This window comes from Lagenorhynchus albirostris, chromosome 1, assembly GCF_949774975.1.
Source record: "Lagenorhynchus albirostris chromosome 1, mLagAlb1.1, whole genome shotgun sequence".
NCBI lineage: Eukaryota > Metazoa > Chordata > Mammalia > Artiodactyla > Delphinidae > Lagenorhynchus > Lagenorhynchus albirostris.
Genome location: NC_083095.1, coordinates 172750988 through 172757125, shown reverse-complemented (window position 1 = coordinate 172757125; position 6138 = coordinate 172750988). Strand labels below are relative to the sequence as shown.

Genomic DNA, 6138 nt, shown 5'->3' with positions numbered 1-6138 from the left:
GCAGAAGCCAAAGCCTTTCCACGGCTTTGCACACAGGTCTTCCTTAAAGATCACTCTATCTCAGAGTTTTGTCATGCACAAAGGATCCTCTTGCGCCCTGATTTTCCCGTCTCAACCAATAATCACTCAGGTCTGAGTCAGGGAAATCTGACACAGCAAGTACAGTCCCTTCAACAAGCCCCCTTCTCTCACCTCTCAAATGTCACCCTGGAATAGATGGAGCTGTGTGGCATTAAAGAAAACAGATATGCAACAAACCATGTTTAGCACTGGTCATCTGGTGGGTAGGTATTTGCATAATGGGACAAAATGGGAGGCTTTTTCTTTTTACTGTAGAGTCTTGTTCTCATAAACTCAATAAATTATATTAAAACAACTTTTAATTTATAAAATTTCTATAAAATTTAAAAACGTTTTACATGTTATAAAGCCAACTATAAATCAAGGCATATCTTTCTTTATTGTCATCTGTCTGTCAACACATATGTGTATCCACCTATCTCAGACATTCTACTTGTGTGTGCGTGTGTGTGTCTATTTCACCACTGGATTGTAAATCTCAAGGTCAGCGACCATTGCCTCCTACCCATCCAGGGCTTTCAGAAACCTAAACTAAAGGAATCAAAGAATCAGGAGACGAGGAAAAAAACAGAGCAACCTAAGACCCCCAAACAGGTGAAATTTCTAAAATATTGTGCTGCGCCTGGGGCTCCTTCCCAGCAGCCTCAGAGCTGCACTGTGGTTATTATATTCCAGGGTGGAGAAGGACAAGAAAAGAGTACCCTCCCATCAACACATAAGCTTTCAGGGATTTTTTTTTTTTTTTCAGATTTGTAGTTATCTTCCTCAAAATGTAATGAAAGCTGAGTGACCTGTTCAGAGTCCTTGTCAAGCAAGAACACCAGGGCACAATGCCCAGCCACGCGGCTCCGCTCTTGCTTTGGTAGAAGAGACCCCATTAACCAAAAGCTTAATGAGGGCACAGGATAAAAACGCACACACGGAGCCGGGAGCGTCATCACGAAACTGCAGGACCTGCAGCACAAAGCAGAGGGCGTGCGGGGGAGCCCGGAGCAGGCGCACATGCTCTCTGGCAGGCTCTCCCGGGACACAGGGAAGAATGGTCGGCCTCTCAGAATTCCACTGCGGAACTAAAGCGAGCCAACGTGACCGGCTTAAGCGGGTGGTGACTAGAATGGTGAGAGAATCATTAACTCTTGAAATGGGACAATGAAAGGAATCTGTTCTTGAAGTAGGAAGGAGGTTCCAAGTCTTATTTTCTATGCTTCCAAGTTTGCTCCTGTACTTGGTCTCCAGTTCACAAAAATAGAAACCACTTGGATTCATGGCCTCCACCAGAATTATTCGAGAAGGCTATATATATTTTACTTGTAAGGGAAACTGAAAGGGCCACAGATTAATTGAATACAGTCCACATAAACCCTCATAGATTTCAGGTTATTCTTCTGTGGTTTTTGAAGTCTTCTGAGGTTTTTGACACATAGGGTGAAAAGCATAAGCTTTGAGCTTGGACATATCTGGGTTTGAACCCCACCTCCGTAATTTACTGTTTGTTATCTAGAGCAAATTAACTGAGCTGCAAATTCATCTTCTATAAAATGGGGGAAATTATTGCTTAACTCATATAGCTATAGAATTAAGACTCAGGTAACTTACATCAAGCAGTTGGCATTCCCTATCCTACAATTTTTGTATTACCAGGCTGGTCATTTCTTGTGTCTCCTGAAAGGATGAATTTTTTTCAGTCCCCAATCTAATTCCTGATATACTGGATTTATTTTCAACTAAGCATTTACCTGCAGGCTGCTCCCTCCTGGTCCCAGGTCAAGTGGGGTGGCTCTGGAAAGGCACGCATTGTATCTCGGGCAGGAAGAGTGAGCCTTGGGGGGAATGTTGGTTCCACTACAGGCAATGCTGTGGCAGGGCAAAGGCTGGTTATGCAGGTAGGATTGGGGAAAATAAACACAGAGGGATCTCCTATGAAAACCCTCCCCAGTAACACAGAGGAAAAGCAGAAGGCAGAAAACACTGTTCTATCATAGATGTAGACAGCTCACTGAAATCACACCACGGTAATGATATAGTGTAGCAGGTAAGAGTTTATATTTACCAAGCATTCACTATGATGCCAGGAACTGTCCTACACTGACTTTTGGCAGCAGCCCTGTGACATAGGGACTATTCCCATCTCTGCTTTACAGATGAGGAAACACAGGGACAGAGGGATGCAATACCTTACCCAGGACAAAGCCAGTCCTAATGCAGGCTGCCTGGCTCTGGGGTCCATGTGAGAAGGCTATGCTGAGATGCAACAGCAACAGAAGAGCCACATTTCCACTTAAAAGCAAAACCAAACCAAACCAGAACTACCTCCAAAGAGATTATCATTCGGAGTGTTTGGACACATAAGTAAGGCAGCGACTCCCAGGCAGTGGTCCTGTCTGTGCCTGCCTGGGACGGAGACCCTGCTTGCTGCGCTGGGAAGGGGAGGGGGAGGGAGGTGTGTCTGAAAAGATGAAAGGCAGACAGGCAGAACAGACTGAGGTTCCATAGAATTGTTTTAGAACAACCAGGCAGAAGTAATTAGTCGGGGTTTATTCCCAGTTGAAAGGGGAGTACATGTTGCATCATGAAGGCTGTGGGATATTAGCAACAAGCTTTGGATGGTTTGGTTCAGTTAAAGAAAGACAAGAGCTCTTTTTTTTCTTTTTCTTTTTTGGCGCCTCGCGGCTTGTGGGACCCTAGTTCCCTGACCAGGGATCGAACCCTCGCCCTCGGCAGTGAGAGCACAGAGTCCTAACCACTGGACTGCCAGGGAATTCCCGACAAGAGCTCTTTAATAACCTTTTCGAGTAGTGATTCCATATTGTGAATAGAAAGGACAGATTAACGTATGTAACTGAGTGCTGTGTCAGTCGAGTTGTGGATTTTGAGAGTGATGCGTTAGTTTTGGTGATGCTAATGTGCTGGAAACCGTTTGGGGGACTCCTTTTGAATCGCTTCTACGTCACAACCCGTCCCTGATGTGAAATCACATTCAGACGGCACCACACCAACTGCTGTGAGAGCAAAGCTAGGACACCAGTCTCGCCCTAAGTTCACTATTAGCAGTCTGATTACGGCACCAACATCCTATACCACTAAGTTCTAAGTGTGAAAGCGACAATAACACAAAAGTGCTGTGAACATCCCAGCACAGAAAGGACTCTGTGCCACTGGAGCCGGGCCTTGAAGGCTGGCTTTGAACAAGCAGAAGATGGGGTCGGGGGAGCGGGGGTGAGGGGGCAAAGCACAGTCAGAGGAACAGGTGAGAAAGATAAAGATATCCTCGGCTCCCACAAGTAACCGAGGTTGGCTGGAGAACAGTATGTGCTGGCGGGCACGGAACTGGGCCGTAGAGACAGACTTGGGGCTACGCTGCTCTGGGCTTTGAACGCCTATCTGAGAAGTCGGCACATCAACTTCTAAGAAATGGGAAACCTCTGAGAGGCTTTAAGCGTTAGAATGACCGGAAATGTGCTTCAGGAAGATTAAAGTCCTAGTGGCACATAAAATGGATTAAGACTTCTTGAAGCTGACATCTGAATTTTGGAAGAATTCTGAACCAAGTCTGATGAATAAGAAAGAAAAATGATATGGAAGTGTGTATCAGTTTCAAGCAAAACACAAGGTACTAAATAAAATAGGATAGACAGATTAGAAAAGAATCTATAGATAGATTGTAAGACAGATTTTCTTCTGTGGCTTATAAATGGATCTGAAGGCACTTCCAAGAAGATTCAAGAGAAGATTTTGGAGTGGTGGCAACATCACAAAAATAAGTGTATGGTCATCCCTAAAGCACCTGCTTTCAAGGAAAACACCCATTCCAGTGCATAATCAGTTTGCTCCTTTTAAAACAATCGGAATTAGTCACAGTTACTCCTGAAATAATCCATCACCAGAACTATAGCTTCTGTAAGTACAAGGAGACCTTCTTCTCTAGTATGTGGTGTCTTCTGATGTGTCAACATGGCAAGCAAGGGTCCATCCCCAGTTATTCAAATGCTAACCTAGGTCCTGCTGTGAAGGGAATTGTGTAGATGCAATGAAAGTCCCCATCTGTTAAATCCAAGGGAGAGTATCCTGGTGGGCTCATCAGCTGGAGGGCTTTGAAAGCAGGGCTGAGCCTTTCCAGAGAGAAAGACACTGAATTCCACCTGTGGACAAACAGCTTCGTCCCGTGCCTGGAGTCCCAGCCTGCCCGAAGGCTTCAGACTTGTGTAGCCAGCTCACCTCAACTGAATAAGTCAGTCCCATGTAATAAATCCCTTATTATACACACACACAGGTGTGTATAACAAGTGTACATATATATGTCATAGGGCGATTTTATATATACACATATATGTATGTATATGACTCATACTACTGCTCTTCTGGTGGAATTCTAACGCTCAGTTTACTTTGTTTATGAGAGCTGACAATCTGAGGGGAATGTACTATAAATTAATTAATTACAGAAACAACACTGTTGGAAACTACTTGAGTTAAAAGGGAAGCCGTGTGCGTTACTTCTCTGAGGCACACTACACGCTATGCAATGGCTCCATTCTTACAAGTGCAGAAGCTGTGGCTTCTAATCTGATCCCACACAGCTTTAGCGCCGGGGTCTTAATCTGAGGTCTGAGACCCCCTGAAACTGTGTGTAAAGATTTTCCTCAGGTGAGCCTATATCTTTCACCAGATTCTCAAAGAAATCCATTTCTCCTCACGCTTATTTGGAAGATTATTATGTTATTTACACTCAGTTCCCCAATGACTGCTTGTTCACACGCTATGAATGGGTAGTTGACGCCCCAGCTGCTTGCCTTGTTCCGAAATTAGTGCTGACATTTTACAGACATTTTTCAAGGTGGGGAGAACGACTTGCAACTAGTTGGGGAAATTCAGTTTAAGTCTTTCCTTGATTAAAAGTTTGTAAGTACATGGTGAGATAATCCACCTAAGAACTCTACCTATTAAATGTGAGTGTCCAACAGTCAAAAAAATCAGTGATGCAGAAAACTCAATTTAAGTTATCTTAGTTCATACTGAGACTTTAACAAAATTAAATGATCAATTAAAGAATCTTAAAATAATTATATTGCTAAATATTAACTTCTGTGGTGCAAAGAGAGATTTGTACTTTATACATAAATATCAGTAAGAATCACTGGTCTAAATTTACATTAAACACCCACATTAGGTCTTCCAACAAATTAAAAGATTTCAACCTGTAATATGTAAGAACTTTTTTTGTTGCCTTATCTAATTTTTTTTTTTTTTTTGGCTGTGCTGGGTCTTCATTGCTGCACGCCGGCTTTCTCTAGTTGCGGCGGGCAGGGTCTACTCTTCGTTGCGGTGCACGGGCTTTTCATTGCAGTGGCTTCTCTTGCTGCAGAGCACGGGCTCTAGGTGCACTGGCTTCAGTAGTTGTGGCTTGTGGGCTCTAGAGTGTGGGCTCAGTAGTTGTGGCACACAGCCTTAGTTGCTCTGCGGCATGTGGGATCTTCCAGGATCAGGGCTCGAACCCGTGTCTGTTGCACTGGCAGGCAGGTTCTTAACCATTGCGCCACGAGGGAAGCCCGTCTTATCTAACTTCTTAGCAGTGTCCCACATAGCTGGACATAATGCCACCCCCTGGCTTTCTTTCCCAATTTGCCAGGCCTTTTGATCTACTCCCACTGTTCCACAGAAGTTCCAATTGTTTTTTGGGGGTTGTTTTAGCCGCACTGTGTGGCTCGTGGGACCTTAGTTCCCTGACCAGGGATTGAACCTGGGCCCACAGCAGTGGAAGTGCCGGGTCCTAACCACTGGACCACCAGGGAATTCCCCAAGTTCTAATTGTTAAATCCAACTGTCTCTCGACATGTTTACTTGGTAAGTCACTGCAATCTCAAATTCTTCATGTCCAAGACGGAGGTCTTGATTTCCCTCCCTAACCTGGTTCCCTTTTATTCCTTCTCATGCTTAGAAAACTGCCTCCCCTCCACCCGGCAGCTCACACCCTCCTCCTTCACGCCCTACATCCCATCAGGGCTTCCCCTTGGCTGTACCCCCACTCTTTGCACTTCATGTCTTCACACCGCCTTCCCC

The 6138-nt window shown here is 44.6% G+C and overlaps 1 non-coding gene across 1 annotated transcript; it reads right to left on the bottom strand.

Moving 5' to 3' along the window:
* Positions 1-5797: 5797 nt before the first annotated feature.
* Positions 5798-5870, bottom strand: TRNAG-UCC (transfer RNA glycine (anticodon UCC)). Its single transcript has one exon. It is a non-coding gene; the product is annotated as a tRNA-Gly (tRNA).
* Between the last annotated feature and the right edge of the window lie 268 nt (positions 5871-6138).